General features: G+C 41.1%; 1 long non-coding RNA gene across 1 annotated transcript in view; it reads right to left on the reverse strand.

Annotated features, from left to right (window-relative positions):
• The window catches only part of LOC129525728 (uncharacterized), a 167,121-nt gene that overhangs the window by 109,617 nt on the left and 29,549 nt on the right, over window positions 1-27,955 (reverse strand). The gene's annotated exons all lie outside the window — the stretch shown is intronic.

Consider the following 27,955-nt stretch of genomic DNA (forward strand, 5'->3'; position numbering starts at 1 on the left):
GGAAAATTGGGTCACTCCCACCCTAATACTGCACTTTTCCAATGGTCTTAGCAAATGGCACACCAGGAGATTATATCCCGCGCCTGGCTTGGAGGGTCCCATGCCCACAGAGCCTTGCTCATTGCTAGGACAGTAGTCTGAGATCAAACTGCAAGGCAGCAGCGAGGCTGGGGGAGGAGCGCCCACCATTGCTGAGGCTTGAGTAGGTAAACAAAGCAGCCAGGAAGCTCAAACTGGGTGGAGCCCACCACAGCTCAAGGAGGCCTGCCTGCCTCTGTAGACTCCACCTCTGGGGACAGGGCATAGCCAAACAAAAGGCAGCAGAAACCTCTGCAAACTTAAATAATCCTGTCTATCAGCTTTGAGGAGAGTAGTGTTGCTCCCAGCATGGAGTTTGAGATCTGAGAACCGACAGACTGCCTCCTCAACTGGGTCCCTGAACCCTGAGTAGCCTAACTTGGAGGCACTACCAAGTAGGGGCAGACTGACACCTCATACGGCCAGGTACCCCTCTGAGACAAAGCTTCCAAAGGAACTATAACGCAGCAACATTTGCTGTTCAGCAATATTCACTGTTCTGCAGGCTCTGCTGCTGATACCCAGGCAAACAGGGTCTGGAATGGACCTCCAGAAAACTCCAACAGACCTGCAGCTGAGGGTCCTGAATGTTAGAAGGAAAACTAACAAACAGAAAGGACATCCACACCAAAACCCCATCTGTACATCACCATCATCAAAGACCAAAGGTAGATAAAACCACAAAGATGGGGAAAAAACAGCAGAAAAGCTGAAAATTCTAAAATCAGAGTACCTCTCCCCCTCCAAAGGAACACAGCTCTGCGCCAGCAGTGGAACAAAGCTGGATGGAGAATGATGAGTTGAGAGAAGGCTTCAGATGATCAAACTTCTCCGAGCTAAAAGAGGAAGTTCGAACCCATCACAAAGAAGCTAAAAACCTTGAAAAAAGATTAGACGAATGGCTAACTAGAAAAACCAGTGTAAAGAACTCCTTAAATTACCTGATGGAGCTGAAAACCATGGCACGAAAACCACGTGATGAATGCACAAGCTTCAGTAGCCGATTTGATCAAGTGGAAGAAAGGATATCAGTGATTGAAGATCAAACAAATGAAATGAAGCGAGAAGAGAAGTTTAGAGAAAAAAGAATCAAAAGAAACGAACAAAGCCTCCAAGAAATATGACACTATGTGAAAAGATCAAATCTACATCTGATTGGTGTACCTGAAAGTGACAGGGAGAATGGAACCAAGTTGGAAAACACTCTGCAGGATGTTATCCAGGAAAACCTCCCCAACCTCACAAGGCAGGCCAACATTCAAATTCAGGAAATACAGAGAATGCCACAAAGATACTCCTCGAGAAGAGCAACTCCAAGACACACAATTGTCAGATTCACCAAAGTTGAAATGAAGGAAAAAATGTTAAGGGAAGCCAGAGAGAAAGTTCGGGTTACCCACAAAGGGAAGCCCATCAGACTAACAGCTGATCTCTCCACAGAAACTCTACAGGCCAGAAGAGAGTGGGGGCCAATAATCAACATGCTTAAAGAAAAGAATTTTCAACCCAGATTTTCATATCCAGCCAAACTAAGCTTCATAAGTGAAGGAGAAATAAAATACTTTACAGACAAGCAAATGCTGAGAGATTTTGTCACCACCGGGCCTACCCTAGAAGAGCTCCTGAAGGAAGCACTAAACATGGAAAGGAACAACCGGTACCAGCCACTGCAAAAACATGCCAAATTGTAAAGACCATCGATGCTAGGAAGAAACAGCATCAATTAACGAGGAAAATAACCAGCTAACATCATAATGACAGGATCAAATTCACACATGACAATACTAACCTTAAATGTAAATGGGCTAAATGCCCCTATTAAAAGACACAGACTGGCAAATTGGATAAAAAGTCAAGACACATCAGTGTGCTTTATTCAGGAGACTCATCCATGTGCAGAGACACACATAGGCTCAAAATAAAGAGATTGAGAAAGATCTACCAAGCAAATGGAAAACAAAAAAAAAGCAAGGGTTGCAATCCTAGTCTCTGATAAAACAAACTTTAAACCAACAAAGATCAAAAGAGACAAAGAAGGCCTTTACATAATGGTAAAGGGATCAATTCAACAAGAAGAGCTAACTATCCTAAATATATATGCACTCAATACAGGAGCATCCAGATTCATAAAGCAAGTCCTTAGAGACCTACAAAGAGACTTAGACTGCCAAACAATAATAATGGGAGACTTTAACACCCTACTGTCAACATTAGACAGATCAACGAGACAGAAAGTTAAAAAGGATATACAGGGAACTCAGCTCTGCACCAAGTGGACCTAATAGACATCCACAGAACTCTCCACCCCAAATCAACAGAATCTACTGATTTTTCTCAGCACCACATCGCACTTATTCCAAAATTGACCACATAGTTGGAAGTAAAGCACTCCTCAGCAAATGTAAAAGAACAGAAATTATAACAAACTGTCTCTCAGACCACAGGGCAATAAACTAGAACTCAGGATTAAGAAACTCACTCAAAACTGCTCAACTACATGGAAACTGAACAACCTGCTCCTGAATGACTACTGGGTACATAATGAAATGAAGGCAGAAATAAAGATGTTCTTGGAAACCAATGATGACAAAAACACAACATACCAGAATCTCTGGGACACATTTAAAGTAGTGTGTAGAGGGAAATTTATAGCACTAAATGCCCACAAGAGAAAGCAGGAAAGAGCTAAAATTGACACCCTAGCATCACAATTAAAAGAACTAGAGAAGCAAGAGCAAACATATTCAAAAGCTAGCAGAAGGCACAACAAAAGGAGATAGAGACACAAAATACCCTTCAAAAATCAATAAATTCAGGAGTTGGTTTTTTTGAAAAGATCAACAAAATTGATAGACCGCTAGCAAGAATAATAAAGAAGAAAAGAGAGAAGCATCAAATAGATGCAATAAAAAATGATAAAGGGGATATCACCACCAATCCCACAGAAATACAAACTACCATCAGAGAATACTATAAACACCTCTACGCAAATAAACTAGAAAATCTAGAAGAAATGGATGAATTCCTGGACACATACACCCTCCCAACACTAAACCAGGAAGAAGTTGAATCCCTGAATAGACCAATAACAGGCTCTGAAATTGAGGCAATAATTAATATCCTAACAACCAAACAAAGTCCAGGACCAGATGGATTCACAGCGGACTTCTACCACAGATACAAGGAGGAGCTGGTACCATTCCTTCTGAAACTATTCCAATCAATAGAAAAAGAGAGAATCCTCCCTAACTCATTTTATAAGGCCAGCATCATCCCGATACCAAAGCCTGGCAGAGACACAACAAAAAAAAGAGAATTTTAGACCAATATCCCTGATGAACATCAATGCAAAAATCCTCAATAAAATACTGGCAAACAGAATCCAGCAGCACATCGAAAAGCGTATCCACCATGATCAAGTGGGCTTCATCCCTGGGATGCAAGGCTGGTTCAACATACACAAATCAATAAACATAATCCAGCATATAAACAGAACCAAAAACAGAAACCACATGATTATCTCAATAGATGCAGAAAAGGCCTTTGACAAAATTCAACAGCCCTTCATGCTAAAAACTCTCAATAAATTAGGTATTGATGAGATGTATCTCAAAATAATCAGAGCTATTTATGGCAAACCTACAGCCAATATCATACTGAATGGGCAAAAACTGGAAGCATTCACTTTGAAAGCTGGCACAAGACAGGGATGCCCTCTCTCACCACTCCTATTCAACATAGTGTTGGAAGTTCTGGCCAGGGCAATCAGGGAGCAGAAAGAAATAAAGGGTATTCAGTTAGGAAATGAGGAAGTCAACTTGTCCCTGCTTGCAGATGACATGATTGCATATTTAGAAAACCCCATTGTCTCACCCCAAAATCTCCTTAAGCTGATAAGCAACTTCAGCAAAGTCTCAGGATACAAAATCAATGTGCAAAAATCACAAGCATTCTTATACACCAATAACAGACAAACAGAGAGCCAAAACATGAGTGAATTCCCATTCACAATTGCTTCAAAGAGAATAAAATACCTAGGAATCCAACTTACAACAGATGTGAAGGACCTCTTCAAGGAGAACTACAAACCACTGCTCAACAAAATAAAAGAGGACATAAACAAATGGAAGAACATTCCATGTTCATGGATAGGATGAATCAATATCATGAAAATGGCCATACTGCCCAAGGTAATTTATAGATTCAATGCCATCTCCATCAAGCTACCAATGACTTTCTTCACAGAACTGGAAAAAACTACTTTAAAGTTCATACGGAATCAAAAAAGAGCCCACACAGCCAAGACAATCCTAAGCCAAAAGAACAAAGCTGGAGGCATCATGCTACCTGACTTCAAACTATACTACAAGGCTACAGTAACCAAAACAGCATGGTACTGGTATCAAAACAGAGATATAGACCAATGGAACAGAACAGAGCCCTCAGAAATAATACCACACATCTACAACCATCTGATCTTTGACAAACCTGATAAAAACAAGAAATGTGGAAAGGATTCCCTATTTAATAAATGGTGCTGGGAAAACTGGCTAGCCATATGTAGAAAGCTGAAACTAGATCTCTTCCTTACACCTTACACAAAAATTAACTCAAGACAGATTAAAGACTTAAATGTTAAACCTGAAACCATAAAAACCCTAGAAGAAAACCTAGGCAATACCATTCAGGACATAGGCACGGGCAAGGACTTCATGACTAAAACACCAAAAGCAATGGCAACAAAAGCCAAAATTGACAAATGGGATCTAATTCAACTAAAGAGCTTCTGCACAGCAAAAGAAACTACCATCAGAGTGAGCAGACAACCTACAGAATGGGAGAAAATTTTTGCAATCTACTCATCTGACAAAGGGCTCATATCCAGAATCTACAAAGAACTCAAACAAATTTACAAGAAAGAAAAAAACAACCCCATCAAAAAGTGAGCGAAGGATATGAACAGACACTTCTCAAAAGAAGACATTTATGCAGCCAACAGACACATGAAAAAATGCTCATCATCACTGGCCATCAGAGAAATGCAAATCAAAACCACAGTGAGATACCATCTCACACCAGTTAGAATGGTGACCATTAAAAAGTCAGGAAACAACAGGTGCTGGAGAGGATGTGGAGAAATAGGAACACTTTTACACTGTTGGTGGGACTCTAAACTAGTTCAACCATTGTGGCGGACAGTGTGGCGATTCCTCAGGGATGTAGAACTAGAAATACCATTTGACTCAGCCATTCCACTACGGGTATATACCCAAAGGATTATAAAGCATGCTGCTATAAAGACACATGCACACGTATGTTTATTGCAGCACTGTTCACAATAGCAAAGACTTGAAACTAACCCAAATGTCCATCAATAATAGAGTGGACTAAGAAAATGTGGCACATATACACCATGGAATACTATGCAGCCATAAAAAAGGATGAGTTCATATCCTTTGTAGGGACATGGATGAAGCTGAAAACCATCATTCTCAGCAAACTATCGCAAGGACAAGAAACCAAACACCGCATGTTCTCACTCACAGGTGGGAAATGAACAATGAGAACATTTGGACACAGGAAGGGGAACATCACACGCCAGGGCCTGTCATGGGGTCAGGGGAGGGGGGAGGGATAGCATTAGGAGATACACCTAATTTAAAGGACAAGTTAATGGGTGCAGCACACCAACATGGCACATGTATACATATGCAACAAACCTGCACGTTGTGCACATGTACACTAGAACTTAAAGTATAATTTAAAAAAAAATGATCCCTCAGGGACTCCACACCTTATTTCTGCAATCCCAATTCCTCAGCACAGCTTTCAAGGTCCTGCACACCATTTCCATTCACTATGCACTTTTTTCTCCCAATGCCATCTGAGCTTCTTAAAAGAGCCCTCATGTCCACATGCCTTTGAACATGCAAATTTCCTTCCTTTCTTTACATTACTTACTCTCACTCATTCTCTAAGACTCGGCTCCCAGAGTTCTTCTCCAAAGAATCTTCTTGACTCCTCATTCATGTTCTACATTGTTTCATTTTTTACATACTTGTCCTTCTCCTTCTGTTTAGAACTGAGTTTCTTGAAGTGAGAAACTGTACCTTGCTGCATTGCAAGTGGTTAATATAAATGTTGATTCAATTTGTTCAACAAACATTTACTGAGCACTGATTCTGTGCAGTGCACTGAGCTGGGAGTTAGATGCACACGGGCTACCAATGCACGGTCCCCTGCTGTTTTGCGATATTGGTATCATGGGAAAGTGGGAGCAGAGTCTGACTACTTTAGATAGAAATACTTGTGTATAAATGTCATCTAAATTTATTCTCACAACTATCCTGTAACAGATATTATCTCAGTTTTGCCCGTGAGAAACGCAAAGCTCAGGGAGATTTAATGGCTTGCCCATATCATCCAGCTGGTGATTGGTATTAGAGGAGGCAGCATTGCATGTTGGTTAAGAGCTAGCTTTTGGAGTAAGACCAACTTGGGTTCAAATCCCAGCCTTTCCACATATGACCCATGTAATGTTACGAAAATTACTTCACATCTTTGAGCTCAGTTTCCCTTCTTAGAAAGAGGAGGAATATAATACCTACCATCTTGATAGCTGGTTTGAAATCCAAATTTAAAAATGAATACAAGCTTTTAGTCCAGGGACTGGTAAGGTCCCAGGGCAGGTCTCAGAGCCCACATTCTTAATCACTCTGTGGTCCTTATATTCTGAGGAAGCATTGGGATCGACTGAAGAAAAGTAGATTCCCTCTGAAATTGCACAGGGAGCCTAAGGCTCAGACTGAGAATGCCCTTGTTTCTAGCAGTCAAGGACACCAAGAAAATTGCCTGTGTGTCAACTACATTGTAGATATTCCCTAGAGAATTCAGATCTTGCCAGCCATCAAATAATGAGACTTTGAGAAATGTGAAAGTGCTTTGAAAAATACAAATAGGCAGTATTGTTTTTATTGCTAACAGTCTAAGATGGGACTCTGTATGACTCCAGTGAACTTGTCAGCTTGTCTAAAAAATCATTTCCTTCTTTCAACATTTCTGTGGCTAGTATAATCATGATTTTGTATTCTCTTGAATGCATGCTATATCTAGTATGTTGTTAATTCTTTAGAGTACTTTGTTCCCATTTTGTAAAAATAAGGTAATCCAATATAGATGTGATAAAATGGAATAAAATTTTCACAGTGTATTGTAATCTTGAGGCTATGGACAATTATAATAATAGTGGGCAATTATTAAATAGTAGACAGTAGCAATCATACTAGGTGCTAGGTACTGGGGTTTAAAAAATACATTAATTTATTTAATGGAAGAAACCCAGTAAGAAATCTGAGATTTAAAGGGGCTTAAACTCCTTGCCTCAGGTCACATGCTGTGAGCACAGAAGCAGGAATCAAACCTGTCAGAAGCCAACTCCTCATCAGCCATCCTGTACTGAGCAGCTACTATATAGAAGGCCCTGGACTATAAGAAACCAATGTAAACAACACACTGCCCCATCCTCCAGGGGCTTATCATGTAACTCCTACATAAACCCCATCTTGCACAAGAGAGGGGATAAGTAAATACATGGGTAGATGTAATGGAGTAGTCAGTCACTAGATTTAGTCTTTCCTTGCTGAGTCCACTGCATGGTGGCACAGTCCTGCACTCAGATGACAAAAAGTCATGTTCTGGAAGTTCTTAACTTCTAGACCTATAACATATTGAGGGCTATAAATCAAATATTATTCAAAGCAGAGTAAATTGCTGCCTGAAGTGAAATATAAATGAAGTAAGAAAGAAAATCACAGCTGGAGAATCAGGAAAGACCTCATGAAAAAACATGCCATCTGAGATTGCGTAGACCTCGCTAGCCATGTCTTAGTTCCCAGCATCACTCTGCTATTCTCATTAGAGTTTCCATTCTATTAATAATTTTGACCTAAGTCCCAGCACCTGTTGGAACTTTATCTCACAATCAAAGCAAGAAGATCTGGCTTGCCTTTCTGTCTTCATTTTTGAAAGGTTGTTCTCTCTGAAACATTACTGCCTCTTACCCTTGACACTGTCTGACTGCCACCAGGGTCCACAGGTCCATAGCTCATTGAGTCTGAGCCACAAAGACGTTTCATGTGAGGGCAAAAGGGACAGCAAGAGCTCCTGGATTCAGTAGGATTTTTCTTCCTTCTGAAAACAATGGGGGCCTTAGATCAGTGTGTCTTTTGGGTTCGAACATAAAACCATTTTGTGAAACTGCATCTAAAACACAGGCTTCATATTGAGACCAAGGTTTTAGTAAAGTTAAAGCCTATCATTTGGTGCCTTTGAAAGCGACCTTTAAAAATACCAACAATTATGATTCAGTAATAGGATAGCAATTACTTCTGACTGGAGTTTAACAAAATTTTACCTTATTCTTAGTTCTTGTGTTGATGCGCTGTTCAAATGAGTTAATAATATCCTGAAAATGTTCAATAGGAATATACAAATAATAGCACTTATGCATAATCCTATCTAAATTATCCAAGACTTAGATCATTGCATTCCCTGATGCTAATAGGTCTTCCTGCCTTTGAGTTATAGTTTAAAAAACAAACATCTGAAATGCAGACACAAGAAAATATCTGCTTGAGGTTCTTGCAAGCTATAGAGACACAGCTTTTACACAGTCCTCTTTGTAGGGTACTCTCAAGCACTAGGACATGCCAGAAACACGAGATGGTCAAAACTGTGCACCACTGCCCCTGTGATCAGTCTCTATGCACTCCCTCCCACCAATCCATAGATTTCACGGTGACCAAGGCCATCTCTCAATAATACAAATGTGGTCAGTCCCCTTCCTTGGTTAGAACCTCCCTATTGCTTACAGAATCAAGTCCTAAATCCCTAAAGAAGAGGGTCTTCCACAGTGTTTCAGCCTGAGTTTCAGCCTCAACCCCCATGCAAACTCTTTGTTACGCCCGCAACCTTTGCTCAGTGATATGGTTTGGCTCTGTGTCTCCACTCAAATCTCATGTTCAATTGTAATCCCCAGTGTTGGAGGTGGGGCCTAGTGGGAGGTGATTGGATCACGGGGGCGGTTTCTCATGGTTTAACACCATCCCCCCTTGGTGCTGTCATCACAATAGGGAGTTCCAGTGAGATCTGGTTGTTTAAAAGCATGTAGCACCCCCTCCATGCTCATGGTCCTGCTCCTGCCATGTAAGACGCCTCACTTCCCCTTTGCCTTCCGCTATGATTCTAAGTTTCTCAACACCTCCTCAGAAGCCGAGCAGATGCTGCCTTGCTTCCTGTACAGCCTGCAGAATCATGAGCCAATTAAACCTCTTTTCTTTATAAATTACCAGTCTCAGGTATTTCTTTATAGCATTGTGAGAACAGACTAATACAACTGGGCTACCTCTCAGTCAGTGCCCTTTGCCCAGGCTGTCTCTCAGCCTACAGTGGCTTCTCATCTGGGTAAACATTTCTATTTATGTTTTAAGAAAAAAATTCAGACATCACCATCTCGAGATGGCTCCCTGTGACCCTGCTACACACACATTCTTCTCTGGGATCCTCCCCTTCTCGCTGCCTGCTCCAACTGTGACACTTCTTACATAGTGCCGTTAGTACCTGTTGACAGGGCTGCCTCTCCCCCACAGTCAGAACTTCCAGAAGCCCAATTATTTCTTCCCTGGCCCTTAACAAAGTGCTTCACACACAGTAGATTCTCAATAAATATTTGTCGAATAAGGAAATGAATGAAATAGGTAAAATTTGTCTGTAGCCTTCCGCTCATCATCAGCTGCCTTTTCTCAGCCTTCCCTCTCTCCTCCCACCAATGTGCCAACCACTGTCAATTCCCTGTCTCCAGCCCTAGCTGTCCAGTTTTGTCCTAATCATCAACATGAAATGCTGCTCCCAGGAAAGTTTTTGATAAACTCACAAGGCTGACTCTCACACAGGGTTTTTACAATTTACTAGGTGACAAAATCATAAGCCAAAATAATAGATCTCTGATTGTGGGATTTCTTTAGCCTTGTAAGAGGCCCTGTCACAGTCCCTCTGCTCACACTTTGGCATTTTGTGTAGGGCTGCCTTTTTGTGATTGTTAGAAGTGCCAGAATCTCTATAAACCCTTGGCTGTATGATCTGGGGCCCTAGTAAATCCGTCTGCTTCAAACTGAACGGTCCAGCCAATCTCCAAGAACTGCCAAAGTATTGAAGCTGCTTGAAAAAAATATATCTGGTTTTCTAATAAGGCTTCACATTTGAAAGATAAGGAAGCCTTTACCTACTAAATGATTTAAACTCAGCAGATGTAATTTAAACACTGATTGATTTTATCTTTCTTATTTGGTTAACTATTTAACATGCAGTTGTTAATATTTCCTAATGGGGTAAGTAAGAAAGAAATCATTAAAACCCTAATAGGAACTGAGCAAAGAATTCTTTCCAGTAGTCTTTCAGAAGATAACCAGTCAAATGGTGACAGTAAAAAAAAAAGATGATATCAGAAAAGTAACAGAGTTCAATAAACATTCAGCTCAGTTTCCTACAAATTCTGCAAGCTCCCTCTGAGTGTTTTGTAAGAGATCTTTTTAGGAAGATAAAGGACAGATGGTGAGTTCTATCATGCCTGTACATCAGAAGAAGGAGTGACCCACTTGGGAGTGACACACACTGCCCAATTTTCTTACATGTAGGATGAAATAACTTGTGTTTAAAACATGTAAACAGAATTCTGCCTGCCCAGCTACCCTCATGACAGAATGGCCCTGTGAATCCCAATACAAGCCACCTCTTCCCCTACCCAACTGAAACAGAGTATGATTCAAGAAAACAATGCTATATAAATTTTAATAGCTATCAGACATTTGGGCCACCAGAAAAGACCACTTAAGCCATCTGATTATAATATATGTTATACTAGATTATGTATTGGTTTGGAATGGAAAATGGTTCTGAGTTCCAACTCAGGCTCTTGAGTTTGTCTACACACCCCTTTTAGTGAGGATAAGATTCCTTTGCTTCCTGACTTCCCCATCTCCCCAGAGTGGAACAAAGGTCTGGCAGCTGAAACATATGTCCTGAGATATTTAATGCTGGAAGAAAGATAGGGAGCCTTCTAGTCCAATTCTCTGATGCAGTGTAGTAAAAATTAAAAGAGCTCATGCATGTATTGCCTGTAGCACAATAACTAGCATACACTAAGCCCTCAATAAAAGTTGCTATTAATAGTACCAATAGTAATATCTCAGAGCTGTTTAGTGGAACTGCAACCTGTCTGTCTAGACGCTCAAACTTTGCAATAAACCCAGTGGCCTCCCACTATGAAAGGACTACCTAGAGGGTGAGGCTTTGAAAAACTGCTTTAGAAGAGCCAATTATTTCCAAGCAATTTATTTTATTGTAAATCCCACCATTTTTATGCTCAAATAGTCCAGTTTAACAGTATCAACAGATAAAGTCTTATTTATTTTAGATTCCCAAATTATTTTCCCATTTCCTTTAATAAAAGGAGTCCAGACGTACAAAGCAAATGTGCTAAAGAAAATCCCTAAATGATTACTTTCATTAAAATTGTGTTTACTTGAAAATTAGACAATAAACCTTCATATCTCAAGGCTCCAGCCGTACAATTTGACAATAACCAACACCTACAGATATATTTCAGCAAATACACTCCCACAAGATGCTTCAGGCTTTACAAAATGCCATGGCTGCTGGGAAACAACTTGGAACCATTGACCTTCTAAGCCTTATCCAAGAACAAAGGAAAACAAAATGAGGAAATTACTCCATCCCGCAACACAAGAACAGTAAAATATTTTCCTGCTTCCTGCCTAAAGCAATGGAGGACCTATCCAACATAGTTACTTTTACTTTACTCAGTCATTAAATAAATTGAATGGTTTGAGTCTACCAAACCAGAAAAGTCAAGTGTGGCTTCATAATCTCTCTGCCTAAAGGACATCATTATTGCCTGAAATGAATAAAACACTGACATTTAAATTTAAGTGGCAATAATAATAACAATAATAATGATAATGGCCAGGATTACAGGGAGGGATTTTGTTGGGGGAAAAAGGGTTTCACAGTCAAAATAAGTTTCAAAAACTCTTATTCAAACAGTTAAATCGATAAAATTGGCCACGTTTCTTTACCACGGTATACTCCAAGGCTTCAGTTCCCTAATGTGAATTATTGCTCCAGGAAAGTAAAATACTACGTAACAATTTGCAAACATTTCTTTGCAGAGAATCAGATGGAGCTGATATTTCCTATAGCCCATTTTGGAATACTCTTAGATTATAGTCAGGTATTGTAAAGCACCTTCTAATATCAAAGTAACCATACGTATGGAGTACATTCTTACATTAGATCTTTAATACCTACCAGTTATATAATCTTAAAATATATATTGCTAACCATTGTCTATAGAAATTGAATTCACATTAATAGTGAAAAGAAAATTCACCATTTCTTATCTGAAAGATTATAGCTTGTTTACCACATACATTTAATTATTATTAAAGGTTTTCAATATTTGGCATGAAGAAAATAAACATTTTTTCCTTCTTCAGGTCACTGCAATTAAAGTTGACCTTGTTGAGCTAATGTAAGCATCAGTATAGATTTGTAAATGTATTTGTAAGTTATTTTCTCATGAAAGTGCCTATCTACTTATTATAGAAAATTTAGCAAATGCAGAAAAGATTTTTTAAACAAAATAGTAACTGATCACTAATAATTTCACAGCCCAGAAATAAACCTTGGTATGCTTCCTTTCACAGTTTTTTCTTTTAACTTTTTCACAAACTGAGCATTTTCCCTTGACATTAAAAACTATATAGATTTGAAAGCATATTATCCATGGCTAAACATGGTGGATGAAATCATGTGTTCATCTTCTTTGTCTCCTATTAAAAAGCAAAAAGTTACAAAGAGAATTTAAGAGTAGGCAATGTCATTTTTTTTTTCAAGATGAAAAGTAGATGACAGCATGGTGATTGCCTTAGTAGAACAGAAAAAGCTGAAACTCTACAGCTTTTTTTTTTTGTATCTAGATAAAATCCCCAGTCTCTACAGCTGGGGATTTTATCTAGATACAAAAAATTCACTCCAGAATCTTTTCCAAAGAGTTCCACAGAAAGTGGAGATAAGATATGGAGCAGAAAAGGACTGGCTTCAAATCTACATAGGATTAGATGCCCAAGCCCCACTGACTATTCCTTCTCATCCCGTAAAACATAGATTGTTCATTCTTTGGAGAAAATAAACCAGAGAACCTCCTAGCCATGGAATTGCCCAGCCCAGCAAAGGTCAAGAGAGAGGCTAAAGATGACCCATGAGACTAAAACTGGGAGGTTGAGTGAAAGTCTGTAAATAAAAAGATGAGACCCCACCACACACACCCCGCCGTCGTCAGAACACTGGCAACTAAGCTGATACCTGCAAGGTAACAAATTGGAGAATCCTTCTATGAATAAACAAAACTAAATAAACCCACATACTTAAAAAGCCATTTTTACTAATATTTGTGGCCCAACTAACAGAAAAGCTAACTCTCTGTCCTATTGTTATGGGATCTTTGGGGCAGCACTTTTCTGGCTGGAAACCTCTGTGCAGCTGCTACAGCAGAGTGGGCAGCTCCAAGTACCAGCATGTGCACCAGCTCTCTGTCAGGCTACAGCTGGACCAGACAAACCACAAGCAGCTTCCACGGCTGGCACCAGGGAACATGGTGGCACCTGGAAGCTTGGAGACACCAGGGTCCCAAGGAAGGGGTCACAGCGCTGGCTCGGGGAGCCCCCAGGACTGGGCACCCCAAAGGGCCACAGCTCTTCTCTCCTTCTCTTCACCTGCAACATGCCAAGCAAGGGTCATGTCTCAGCCCTGTGTGTGTTATAGCTCTTTTAACCTCACCACTCCTGAGTTCTTGTCCTGCAACCAGGGAGAATGAGTTACACAGAGAAGTAGAAGGTGAGCAAGAGAAAGAGGAGCTTTATTGAGCAACAGAACAGCTCAGAGGGGAACCACAGTGGGTAGCTCCTTTCCACAGCCAGGGTCTCCCAACGAGTGTTCGTCTCCTAGAAGAGAGGGTAGCTCCTCTCTGCAGATGGTCGTCCTGTCGTCTCTCTGTCATCTGCTCTGCTCTGGCTGAGCCCAGGGCTTTTATGGGCCTCAGAGGAGTGCCTGCCAATTAGTCCATGGGTGGCCATGAGAGGTCCCAGAAAAGGCACCACAAGTCCCCACTCCAGTCTGTGGGACTGGCAGCCCAGTCCCCAGCCTTCAGGCCCTCCCAGGCCTGAAGGTGGGGCCTCACTGGGGACCTGCCCTGTTCCATCCAGGAGCCTGTCTGCTTCCTGCCACTGTCCATGGCACCCAGGCTGCTCACACCAATGGGCACCTGCAAGCCAGCTCCCAGCCACCTTCAGTGACCCCCTCAGTTTCCCTGCCCTCAGGCTTGTCAGCGGTCAAAGTCCAGAGGGGGCCAAGACAGCAGGGGACTGTTGTGTCAGCACTTCCCTGAGCACACGCCCACCTAGCTAGACTGTTACAGTGCCCAGGCTCAGCCCCAACCACTCTCCAAGATCTGAGAGGGCGCTGGGAGTGGGGAGAGGCCAGGCAGTGGGAGCAGGCACCTCAGGGCCTGCAAGGGCAAGGTGGGGGCCTTCCTGGGCCCCCAACAGTGCAAAAAGGCCCAGTCCACAGCCAGGACTTGGGAGGCTGCAACAACCCAGAGGTGGGGGGCTGCAGGGGATGAGGGGAAGGCTCCTGCCTGATCCCAGCCCCCTCCAGCTCAGTGGGCATGCAGCCACAGCCACACCCCCTAACAGCCTGGGGTGGGCACTCCAGGTGCTCACTGTGCCCTGGCCAGCATCGGGGGCAGGGGCCACATTGCCATGAGCTCTCTGATTCCCACAGCATTCAGGGGTGGCCCAGGGCTTAGTGGATTGCAGCCCTGGCCCAGCCATTGGGAGTGTCAGGCTCAGCAGTCACCCAATGTGGGTTGGACCCTGGGGATACAGACCTGGGTGGCCTTGAACAGAGCCTCCTCCCGAGATACAGGAACCCGGCACCCTCCACGGGGTGGGCACAGTGGCTGCACCATTGGTCAGGTCCCCAAAGCAGGCACCACTCCCACTTCCCACCCTGGGCCTCCAAAGCATGACCCCAGTTCCACACACGAGGGCCAACTCTCACACTCCATGTGCAAGTATGGCACCGCCCCAGGCCCACCTCCACCTCAGGGCCCCCGTCTGCCCAACCACACTTCTCCCCTGCCACACTGCTCCCCCACCAGCAGGCAACCCAGCTGCGCCCCATAGCAGTAGCCCCCAGTGCTGTGGGCTGCAGGACGGCTGTCCACCACCTCCCCGGGCCCTCCCTGCAGCCACTGGTGTGATAGCAGTGGCCTCTCCAGGGAGCCTGCAGCTGCCATCACTATCATCTACAATAATACTCTGAACTTAGTTCCCAGCCAGCTTTATGGTGCCTCACTCTTAACTATACATGGAGAGACGAAAACTCCAGACATAGAAGGAAAGCTTGAAATGTAAAAAAGAAATAGACATTAAAAACTAGAACTTAACAGAATCCCAGATATTTCAGGAAAAAGGATGAAACATAAAAATAAAACCATGATAAACATCAACATATATACATAAGAAAAGATCCTGCAACCACGAAATAAAAAACAGAATCTGTGTAAGGGGACACAGGGAGTGAGGGAAAAAAAACTCAGAGATGTTTTTTATTTATTATGAAAATTTTACAATACTACAGGAAACAAATCAATAGAAGTTTGGAATGTAATGAGCTACTTCCCAGAGCATGAAACAAAAAGACAAAAAAATGGGAAATGGAAAGAAAAGGAAATAAAATTAGAAGGTTAAGCTAAGAAGTTCGATACCTGACTAGTAGGATTTCTAGAAAAATAAATGAGAAAACAGGACAAAGAATGTGTATGAGAATAATAATTATATTTTTAAATATATAGTTTTTTTATTAAATAGACTATTTTCCAGAACAGCTTTAAGTTCACAGTAAAATTGAGCAGAGAATACAGAGATTTCTCATATACTCCCTCCTCCCCTATACACACACATACGCACTCCCTTACTATCAACGTTCCCCCAGCAGAATGGTACATTTGTTACAATCAATGAACCTACATTGTCATCCAAGGTCCATAGTTTATATTAGGGTTTATCCTTGGTCCTATACATTCTATGGGTTTTGAAAAATGTATGATATGAATTCATTATGATAGCAACATACAGAGTAGTTTCACTGCCCTAAAAATCCTCTCCTTTCTGTCTATTCATCCCATGCTCCCCACTAACCCCTTGAAACCACTGATCGTATTACTATCTCCATAGTTTTGCCTTTTACAGAATGCCATATAGTTAGAATCATACAGTATGTAGCCTTTTCAGATTGGCTTCTTTCATTTGGTAATATGCATCTAAGATTCCTCCATGTCTTTTCATGGTTTGATAGCTCATTTCATCTTAGCACTCAACAATATTGCATTGTCTAGATGTACCACATTTTATTTACCTATTCACCGACTAAAAGATATCTTGGTTGCTTCCAAGTGTTGGCAATTATGAATGAACCTTCTACAAACATCTCTATGCAGAGTTTTGTGTGGACATAAATTTTCAACTACTTTGGGAAAATACCAAGGACAGTGATTGCTAGATTGTATAGTAAAAGTATGTTTTGTTTACTAAGAAACTGCCAAACTGCCCTCCAAAGTGGCTGTACCATTTTGTGTTCCCACCAGCAATGAATGAGAGTTCCTGTTGCTCCACATCCTTACCAGCATTTGGTGTTGTCAGTGTTCTGGATTTCGAACATTTAAATAAGTGTGTAGTGGTATCTGTTGTTTTAACTTGCATTTCTCTGATGACATATGATGTGCTGCCTCACTTCACATGCATATTTGCCATCTGTATATCTTCTTTGATGAGGTGTCTGTTAAGTTCTTTGGCCCATTTTTTAGCTGAGGTGTTTGTTTTTTATTGCTGAGTTTAAAATATATCTGTATATTTTGAATAACAGTCCTTTATCAAAGATGAATTTTGCAAATATTTTCTCCCAGTCTGTGACTTGTCTTCTCATTTTCTTAGCAGTGCAGAAGTTTTTAATTTTACTAAAATCCAGCTTACCAATTCCTTCATTTATGGATCATGCCATTGGTGGTGTATATATAAAAAAAAAAATTATTGCCAAACCCAAGGTCATGTAGATTGCCTCCTGTGTTAATCTTCTAGGAGTTTTAGAGTTTTGCATTTTACTTTTAGGTCTGTGATCTCTTTTGAGTTTATTTTGTGAAGGGTGTAAGAACTGTGTCTAGATTCATTTTTTTTTTTTTTGCATATTGATGTTCATGGTTCCAGCATCATTTGTTGAAAAGACTATCTTTGCTCTACTGTATTGCCTTTGCTCTTGTCAAAGATTGGTTGACTGTATTATGTGGGTCTATTTCTGGGCTCTCTATATGAACATGGAATCTCTCTCCACTTATTTAGTTCTTCTGTGATTTATTTCACCAGAGTTTTAGTTTTCTTCATAGAGCTTTTGTTCATATTTTGTTAGATTTATATCTAAGTATTTCATTTCCTTGCATGCGAATGTAAATAGTATTGTGTTTTTATTTTAAATTCCATCTGTTTATTGCTAGTATATACGAAAGCAATTGACTTTTGAATATTAAGCTTGCATCATGCAACCTTACTATCATCACTCAGTTCCAGGATTTTTTTTTATTTTTATTTTTTTTTATTTTTTGCTGATTCTTTCAGATTTCCTTCACAGACAATCATATCATCTGTGAGCAATCTTTTATTTATTCCTGATCAATCCATATATCTTTTATTTCATTTTCTTCTTTTATTGCATTAGCTAGGACTTCCAATATGATATTGAGAAAAGCAGTGGTGAGAAGGAATATCCTTGCCTTGTTCTTGATCTCAGTGGGAAAGCTTAAGTTTCTCAGCATGAAGTATGGCATTAGCTGTAGGGATTTTGCAGGTATTTTTTATCAAGTTGAGGAAGTTCTCCCTCTATTCCTAGTTTTATGAGAGTTTTTATCATGAATGGCTGTTGGATTTTGTCAATGCTTTTTATGAATCTATTGACATAATTATGCAATTTTTCTTCCTTAGTGTGTTGATGTGCCAGTATTCCATACAATTCCTGGAGAAAAGTTGTATTCATACATTGCATTCTGTAGCAGTACTACCTGCTGGGTTGTCTACCTGTCTCCTGGTCAACTGCTTTTGCTAAGAAGCCCAGCTCTCTCTGTACCCAGGAACACCCAAAGGCATTTTGTTATCTAACCCATTATCAGAACAAAACTTCTACTATTATAGATTCAGTTGGTAAACAACACTCTCCCACACAAGACTTTACACAAAAGGACTAGCACTCTCTTTTATAGCTTCCCTGGTGTCCTAAGCCACAGAGCGGCCCCTGATTTTGCCCTCATTCAATTTTTAAGTGCTTCTAAACTTACTAGACCAGAGTAGAAAAAGGACAGTAGGTAGTTTCCATTCCTCTACCAAAGCCAGTCAATTAGTAGAGCTTACTAGAGCACTACATTGAAAGAATTCTGAGACCTGGTCTAGGCTCTGTGGAAAAGAAGGCATATCATGAACCTGCAAGAGATTATCTTTTTATATGCAGCAATTCTCAATTTGATTTAACTATGATACCCTCTTTTCAAAGAACTTATCTTGGGAGTAGTTTTTACAGAATACAGTTTAGAAAATGATGTACCTCCCATTGTACACTGCTCCATGTCTCAATAAGCTCATCCCTGGAGTCACAAAGGAACTTGGCACATTGTGTAGCAATTCATACAGTTGGAGGGGTCATGATCATATATAGAGACTGTCTTGCCATTAAAAATAAGCCAACGTGTTTTAAGATTTTGCTGACACTCTTTGTAGTAAGACATCACTCTTTATGATGAAAACTTCAGTCCCTGAGCTCTCCTCACTTATTGTATTCCCAATGGAGAGACTTATATTCTGGGAAACCTTCATAAAGATTGACAAATGGAGAAATTTAGGACTTTTCTACTTAATTAGCAGAACACAAAGATGTCTCTAGAAATTTTTCTCAACACAATATGATTTTTCCAATGAAAATCTGAAGAGCCCAAAAGAGAAGAGTTCACTTTTCAGAAGTTCACACATGGATTAGTCCCTGTCGTGTAACATTAGATTTGCATGTTTCAGTAGGTCAGCTGTTAGCATTGCTGCTCTGGAGGGGACAGAGCAGGGGGTAGGGCCAGGGGGGTGGGGAGGTGGCCTCTCAGCTGTTGCATTTGGCATTGCACCTGTGCGCCTACTCAGAGCTTTTTGAAATGTAGCCCCATCCAGAATACTTCTAGTTACTTGAATGCTGGCAAAGATAAATACATTGCTTTTTAGTTTTGAAAAAAAAATGCCCAAAGGCATTTTTCTTCTTGCTGATTTTTCTTCTTGGACTCTAAAGAACACTCCTTTTCAACTTTTCTGGAATGTAGGCAATCCTGAGAAAAGTATATGGATTTATTTTCCACCTTTTCTTGGCACCCTCCAACTGAGCTTTATTTTTTTCCCTAGCAAAGGGGTCCTAAACCCACATGCCCAGACAACCCAGACGACCTGAACTTTTCAGTGAATCTATGCTATCCTCAAATCCCAGACCATGGCTGCCCTTCCTGCGCCTCTCTCTTCCCATTCTGGCTGACTTAGTGTCTCGTCTTCTTTCTTTCTCTCATCCAGACCTCTAAGTGAAACTTCTTTCATTTTTTAATTGTTTGTATCCTCTTTATTATTTTTAGCATCTCAATCTGCAGAATCAGTGAATGGTAGCAGAACTTCCATGGACATTGGTGTCAGATAGACTGAGTCTCAGACTCCAATTTAGCCACTGTCTGGATTTGGGCAAGTTATTTAATCACTCTGAGTTTAAGTTCCTTCATCTGTACAACAGATATTTTAATAGCTAATTTGCAGGGCTTGTGGAGAAATAAATGTGTGCAAAGGCCTAATGGTAGGTGCTAAATAAATGGTACCTCTTATTGTTGTTACTTTAATTATAATTGCTTCAATTTGCTGGCGACTGCTTTCTGTGGACTTCCCCTCCTCGCCATGTTGCTGTCCATCACCCTCTCCCTTCTCTGTAATGGGCACAAAAGCACTGATCCAAAACCTGAATTGCTGGTTCTCTTGTCTAAGACCATTTTGTTACTGCCCAGGGAATAAGAGAAGCTCCCTTCCCATCCACTTGGCACAATGGGTCACATTATTTGCTAAAAGGCAACTAAATGAGACCAGGAGACTTTGTCATAATTAAGCTACCACCTCCCCCAACCAAAGTGAAAATGTGAAGACTTTTGGGCAAGACCAGGAGCGAGGACTTCAGGTGTTTATCAATTACTTCAAGGGCTAGGCCCTATTCCAGATATCTCCACAGCAACAGACCTTCTTTTGCATTTTAACTGTAGTCAGTGACTCCAAACCATTCCTCCTTGGGGGGAACATGAAGAACTCCTTGTCTGGTTTAGGATTTACAAATCTGGGGAATCCTTGTCTTTACTAACCTGTTCCAGCTGCCCTGGTCCAGCTCTCCAGAGAACTCAATGTCACATGGGAGAATGAGGCACAGCTGCAGCTTGCAGTGAGCAGCTCCGCCAGGCAAACAGCCACCTCCCTTGTCAGAACAGAGAGAAAAACCAGGCCCCTGGGGCTCTGTGCCAGAGGAATTTAGAATGTATTCCCCCTCTTGGGTCAGCCACTTCCCTGAGCCTAAAGGACTTCCCACGCCTGCTTTTCTCTGACCTCCCTGAGGAGTCACAGTTCCTCAACAAGCTAGCCACACTGATTTAGCATCCTTACCCACATGAACTATCTCCTACCCCTAGCCTCCTCCCATCTCCATCCCCAGTCTCTTTACTTGTTCTTTCCTATGCTTGGAAAAATCTGGCATGGTCCTTCCCATTCTGACCTTCTGCCCTGAAAGGCACAGATGGAGAAACACTTCTTCACTGAGCAATTACCTTGACAGCAGCCACATTTGGGGAGAGAAGTAGAGACACCACCAGTTTTTAGGACTTCTCTACTTCTCCATAATTGGGTCCTTGTCATTTAGGACTAAATTACCAAAACTGCCAGCAGCAGGGTGGTCAAGTCTCTCAGGAAAACTGTACTAGATATTCCTAATCTTTTCAAGAAAACCTGCTCTGCCCACTGGTCTGAAAGAGGCAGCTCTATCCTCCCATATGATCCTAACTGCATGGGCCATGACTGGATCATGATGAACAACTGACCAAAGAGAACTCAATCCTTTAGCTAGACAGTGGCTTATGACTCATGTGGTCCAGCTCAAACAGATGAGCTGGGCCAATCAGACCCTCACAAATTGTGTATCAAGACACACACAAGCCAGTTGCTATCAGTGCTGTCGGGAAGGCCACTGGAGTCATACGCAAGGTGAGTAAGCAGAGGAATTTGGTCAAGACGGGGCGGGAGGGAACAGAAGCATAGACAGAGGCAGAGATGGGAAGGCCATGATGATATGAAAAGATAGAGTAGCCCAGCTATGTCTTCTAGCTCCCAGCCCCACCCTGTGAGGCTTACTCTACCTTTCATCTTTGCCCTATGACTTTCATTCAGTCTCCTTCTGGCGGAAGCTAGTTCAAACAAGGTTTCGTTTCTTTACAGTCAAAAGAATCTTAATGTAAGCAGTTTCTCCAGAATAGCTTCCTGTGTCTAAACATTTTTCCGGACGTGCTGCTTTGTAGTCTGAGTCTCCTGTTAGTTTGTCAAAATAATAAATATAGCCGTCACTTTCTGAATGCTTTCATTATGCCAGGCAGTGTGCTAAGAGCTTCATACATATTATCTCATTTTTTCTCATAGCGATGTAGTAGTAGTATCCCTGTTATACATGTAAGAAAACTAAGAATTAGAAAAGCTATGCAAAATTGCCCAAGGTCATGCACTTTCTAAGTGGGAGACCCAGCATCTGACTCTGTGCTCCTAACTATCCTTAGGATGTTGTCCTTTGTACAGTCAGACTGGCAGGATTAAGCTGCAACCTGCAGGAATGTGGCTATAGGCTCCACAGGCCCTCCTAGGAGGGGCCAACATCCTAATGCCGTAAACCAACAAGGATGTCCAAGCTGGGACTAAGAATTATAGAGGCCACCACAGACACTGGTCACAACACCTACTCTCCCACCAGTGGGTCTCAAAAAAGATCAGAAGCATAAATCCCTTTTCCCATCTCCAGCTCATTACAGGATTCTAAGAGGAAATGCGAAAATGAAAACATGTTAGGAAGCCAGGCACGGTGGCTTACGCCTGTAATCCCAACACTTTGGGAGGCCGAGGCAAGCGGATTACCTGAGGTCAGGAGTTCAAGACCAGCCTGGCCAACATGGTGAAACCCCCTCTCTACTAAAAATACAAAAATTAGCTGGACACTGTGGCATGCTCCTGTAATCTCAGCTACTCAGGAGGCTGAGGCACGAGAATCACTTGAACCTGGGAGGCAGAAGTTGCAGTGAGCAGAGATCACACCACTGCACTCCAGCCTGGGCAACATACTCCATCTAAAAAAAAAAAAAAAAAAAAAAAAAGCAAGAAAGAAAGAAAGAAAAGAAAAAAAGAAAACATGTTAGGAAAGGCAGATATGACTGCAAACTTACCTACAGCCCTGATGATTTTTTGAGGAACAATTCCTAAATATATTAAGTAATACAGAGGTAAACTTGATTTAAAAAAAAATCTCCTTTATTTATCCCTTGGTAACCCTAAACATATTTTTAAATGAACATTTTCTAAATATAATGTCCTGGAGATTATTGTTAGGCTTCTGCTTCACTGATACACAATTCACAAAACTTATTTGTACAGGAAAAGATAAAAATCAATGCAGGTTGACAGTTAATAAAGTATAGATGGCAGCATGATATTTACTAAGTTGTCCAAGCCCCAATTCTGATCAAGCACTATTAGTTATCCTCCAGAGTATCTGCTAGGATAATAGAAATGACATTAAAAAAAGATGTCATATTCAATAACACATTTACCTTTCCGGGACAGATAAATGACTGATATTGGGGGTCAGTGTATAACCCTCCTATGGGAAGAAAGACAATGATAAGTGCAAATAGCAATTAAATGTGCTCTAGAAGTTGTTGTGGTTTTGTTTTGTTTTGTTTTTAAACTGGAGCTGTAATTACAGGGCTACTAAAGATGTGAAGTATATAGTTAAGGTTTTGTCAGCACTTTTGTTGTAATACTTAGTGAGATTAGTCATTTTAGTTGTTCCCTTTGTATGCCAAAAATGGAAGACAGCTGTTTGTGCACTAAAAACTGCTTTTTAAAGGATAGTTCTCTCTGGTTATCAAGCATATTTTGCCATCAGGGAAACATATTTTAAAGCTTTTGCACTGTCAAAATGAAGTGTGTAGGAATGATTGCTTTAGCTGTTACTTCTAAATAACGACAGGAAGATCTAACATGTGGTAATACTGCACAAGGATGATACGAAATATCTGGCTAGATTCACAACTATTCCAATTACTATCTCTTCCTGCAAGATGTATTTCTGATGGCACTCATCAGACCCTGAATTCATTCCCTGAGCTTGAGAGTGCTGCAGAAGTGTTTAGGGCCAGTTCTGTGGCAGCCCTCATGGAAACAAAGAAAAGCCTAAGGGCTGGTAACCTGCATCACGACCAGCCCATCACCCAAGAACACAGCCAGCTTCTTTTGCAAGGTTGTACCTGTTAGTCAATCAAATCTAAATCTGAGAGTTGTGACTGACTTAGACCTATTCATCTTCCAAAGTATAAACCTTAAGAATTTGTTTCCACTAGTGCATTAAATATTTGCCATCTAACAGACCAAAAAGCCTGAAGCTTAACTAAATTTTAAATAAAGCTCATGTGTATCATTTGTTCTTAGTTGCAACATGTCAAGTTACCAAGAGAGGTAATATTTATCTCTCTTCTGTGGATGTTTTGAAGATCAACATCTTTTTTTTTTCCAGAGGCACTCAATTATTTTTTTCTCCTATTCAACCAATAACCTAATAGGAAATCTACTGTGCTGCTTTGCAGAATGAGTTTTTTTAATGGTCCTGACTCTTAAGGTTTTACTGTAGTTACTGAGTAAGACCTAAAAACATAAAACAATTAACCAACACTAATCAATGTACTAAAAGACATCTGTGGCATGGATGGAGAGGTACAGCTCAGACCTGCTTTTAAGAGAAGAGTCACTGCCCATCTGTCAGGGCTGTGGGGAACAGACAACCTCCAGCTGTTAGCCTCTTCAGCTTGCAAGCCAAGGTCACACTCTTCTCAAGGTCACACTCTTGCCCAGACAGTAACTGAGCAAGGCAGTAGTACAGGACCTGGCCATTTACACCCAATGAGTGCTCCTCTAACAGGCTCTCTGCTACAGGACTCTCCACTGGACTGGCAGGAACTTTATCAGATCTGCATGCCATTTGATGGCTCCTGTGCCCAATCCTGCTCTTTTTCTTTCACCACAATCACTTCTCAATAAACCTATTGCAGTCCTAACTACGTCTCAGAGTCTGCCTTCTGGAGATCCTGACCTGCAACAGGGTCAAAATATTAGCCAAAGTCAAGAAGGGGTTGGGACCAGGATTCTGCCATTATTAGAGGTGAAGAGGGGTTGGGAGAGGTATTAAAGTTCACCAGGGGAATTGTGACAATTAATGAGCTTTGAGCCCCACTGCCTTAAATGATACCTGCACGTGGAAGGCCAGGCAAGATCAGGAACCAGTGAAAGAGAGTTCTGATAAGACTACTCCAGTGTAGGTTAGGGAGGAAGGGCACGCGAGGAAGGAAGACGTGGTTCTCCACCATTCCTCTCCTGAGAAAGAGAGCTTTATAGTCATATTGTGGGCGAAATTCATATCTTGCACTAAGAAAAGTTCAATTGGAGTCCTAGCTCTCTCACTGATAATCCGTGTGACATTGGACAGGCCACTTTACTTCCCTGGATGTCCTTCTTTCACTAGGTCTGATGCTGATTCTCCTGCCCCCCTCACAGGGCAGTGATGTGGAACCAAGTGAGACAGTGCACAGAAAAGCATTTTATTGGCTGAACAGCCCTGTGATAACTAGGAGAGGGTAAGGTCTTGTTACCATGGTACATATGAAGGGCTAGGAGGAAGAATATAAGATGGTGGCCAAGGGGTACCACCACCACCTCCTTCAGACACCAAGGGAGGGTGTGCAGAGCTCATCCCTTCTGAGGATGTCCACTCTCCCACTCCTCAGCATTGGACCCGAAGTCTAAGGACTTACGCTGTAGATACATTTAGCAAATCTCTTCCTTTTCAAATGTGTATCATTTATTCATTTTATTATTTTCTTCCTGACATATTTATAATTTAATCTGGTGATGTTAGGACAAAATATACACTCAACAAATATTTGGGCTGAACTGAATTGATCCCTTAGTTTATTCTAGAGGTCTTTAAATATTTTGTGATGCTTTCACAAGCTGCTTTTTAATATGGTAACAGCCTGTTCTTTATATCAGAGTGAATGCCACTAAGTGTTAAAGAACATGTTAGCTACCACATTCAACAGGAGAGAATAGCTTAGGACTGCAGGAAAATAAATATTCATAGCCTTTACCTTGTATTTCATGAATTTTTTAGAGACAAAATTACCTGTGACGCTGTTAGTTCCTATGATGTATAAATTGCATTCTGGACATAGGGGTGGGGAGACAGATAATGCCTTTTATTTTGTTTTTGTTTTGTTTTTCTTTTTTGTGTTCAGTGTCTCTTTCCCAATTTCTTCTGATAATAACACTCCCACTTTGGGCAGAGACTACATTCCCTATCCCCAGTTAGTTCTAGTGGAATTGCCAATCACAGTAACTATGGTTGGCCAGGATGGGCCCACAACCAGGATGGGCTCCATCATGGCACTCATCCCCCTGGCCTACGTGACTGACCCAATAAAGTAGACACAACTCAAGCCAGCTAATTGAGTTAACTTATAGATGGACATTTCTGTAGGATGAAGGGTGGGCTGGTGTAAACTTACAGCTACCTGGGGTCAAACTCCTCCTTTTCCTCACCACACAAAAGTCTGTGTGCACTGGGAGCAAATGAGGTCAAATTCCAAAAGCAGAAAAGAGGCAACAAAGCAGAAAGACAGGGTGATCGGGGAGGAGAAGAAAGAAAAAGAGGCAGGTTTAGAGAGAGGGAAAGAAGGAGAAGGAAAGAGACAGGGGTTATAGAAAGAGAGGCAGAGAGATGGTTATAGAGAAGAAAGAAGAGAAAGGGTGTAATACAGAAGAGGAGTGAGGGAAAAGAGGAAAGAGGACAGAGGGAGTTCAAAAGAGAGAAGAGGAGAGGAAAGAAAAGAAGAGGAAAGAAGAGAAAGAAAAGAAAAGATGACTGAGAACAGTGTATAAATATACTACAGAATTGACAAAGTGAAATGTTTCAGTATTATCATGTTGACTTACTTGCTAAACCCCAAAAGAATACTGAGAAAGTACATTTTGTGATTGAGAAAATAACATACTTTTCTAGACTGGAGGGTACAAATAATCACATAGCAATTTTAGGATCATTAACTTGAAAACTTTTGAAACACTACACAAAATGAGCGACATTACTATTTTTCCACATGTGATTAAATAATTAGGATTCTTCAGTCAGAAACTATGTCCTTGTATTGCTATAAGTGCCTTCAGCATAGCAAGTAAACAATATTGTGAAATTAACATGGAATGGATGGACAGAATAAACACAGTGAAATTTGGAGGTTCTCGAATCACATCCCCAAGGCTGCAGCTAAGGCATTACAACAAAGTGAGAGAACACATCTGTCTTTGGCTTTCTCAGCCTCCTCTTTCTGGACACTTTTGTCCCTTTTTGGTACCCCATCCCCCAACATTTTTCCCACCTCTCATATAATAAAACCTGCTTTCAAAAGACAAATTGACACTCCTGATAGTGTTGTAAAGGGCCAGTAGAACTTAATGGTCCATTCTTCATAGGGTCCTTCTAAGGGTCATTTTAAAAGGAGAACAAAGAAGCAAAGTTTTCAAGTCACAAAAATAAATACTTAATTCTGGAATTTCTGGCCTAAGTTAGCAAATGCTGGGAGCATTTGGGAGGATGGCACAGGAAGGAATGGGCCTCCTGGGACTCCCCTGGTCACATGAGTGGCTATCTACATGCTAATCCTGGGTGCCAGTAACACAAAGTCAGGGTTCAGGCTAAGAATTTCTAAAATTCTGACCACTGGGCCCTCAAAGGAAGCCAATCTGCTTACATCTGATTTCACTTGCTTATGTTTTGCATTTTTCTTGTAGAAAAATAAAGAGTTATTTTGGTCACATTATGCCACTGAAATCACAGAATGTTTTCCAATGCTTTTAATGACCACCCTGAAAAGAACAAATTTATCACTGTCTCACAACTTCAGAGAGTTTTTCAGAAACTATAAACAAAATATTTCATAATAAACTCTCTCTCTCTCTCTCACACACACACACACACACACACCCGACAAAGGAAGGAGTAACTAAAAATGCTCCATTCATCAATGATCAATTTTGGTCTTACTATAGAATTCTTTCAGTGTGCATTTTCCTTGATTTACTGGTGAGTAAAAGCATGCCTTCCTTTAAGGATTTCCATGTATTTTCTGCTTTTAGGCTAGTGATGGTATAAAATGTTTATCTTGGTTGCCAACTCCTGTGGATTGTTAGTGGCTGACTAAAGCCCTACGTTGACAAAGTTGCTGAAGCCATGTCCAGGTACAATGAGAAAAAAAGTACTATAATTGATTCTCACGTTTGCCATGTAT

The sequence above is a fragment of the Gorilla gorilla genome, chromosome 10 (genome assembly GCF_029281585.2).
Source record: "Gorilla gorilla gorilla isolate KB3781 chromosome 10, NHGRI_mGorGor1-v2.1_pri, whole genome shotgun sequence".
Taxonomy (NCBI): domain Eukaryota; kingdom Metazoa; phylum Chordata; class Mammalia; order Primates; family Hominidae; genus Gorilla; species Gorilla gorilla.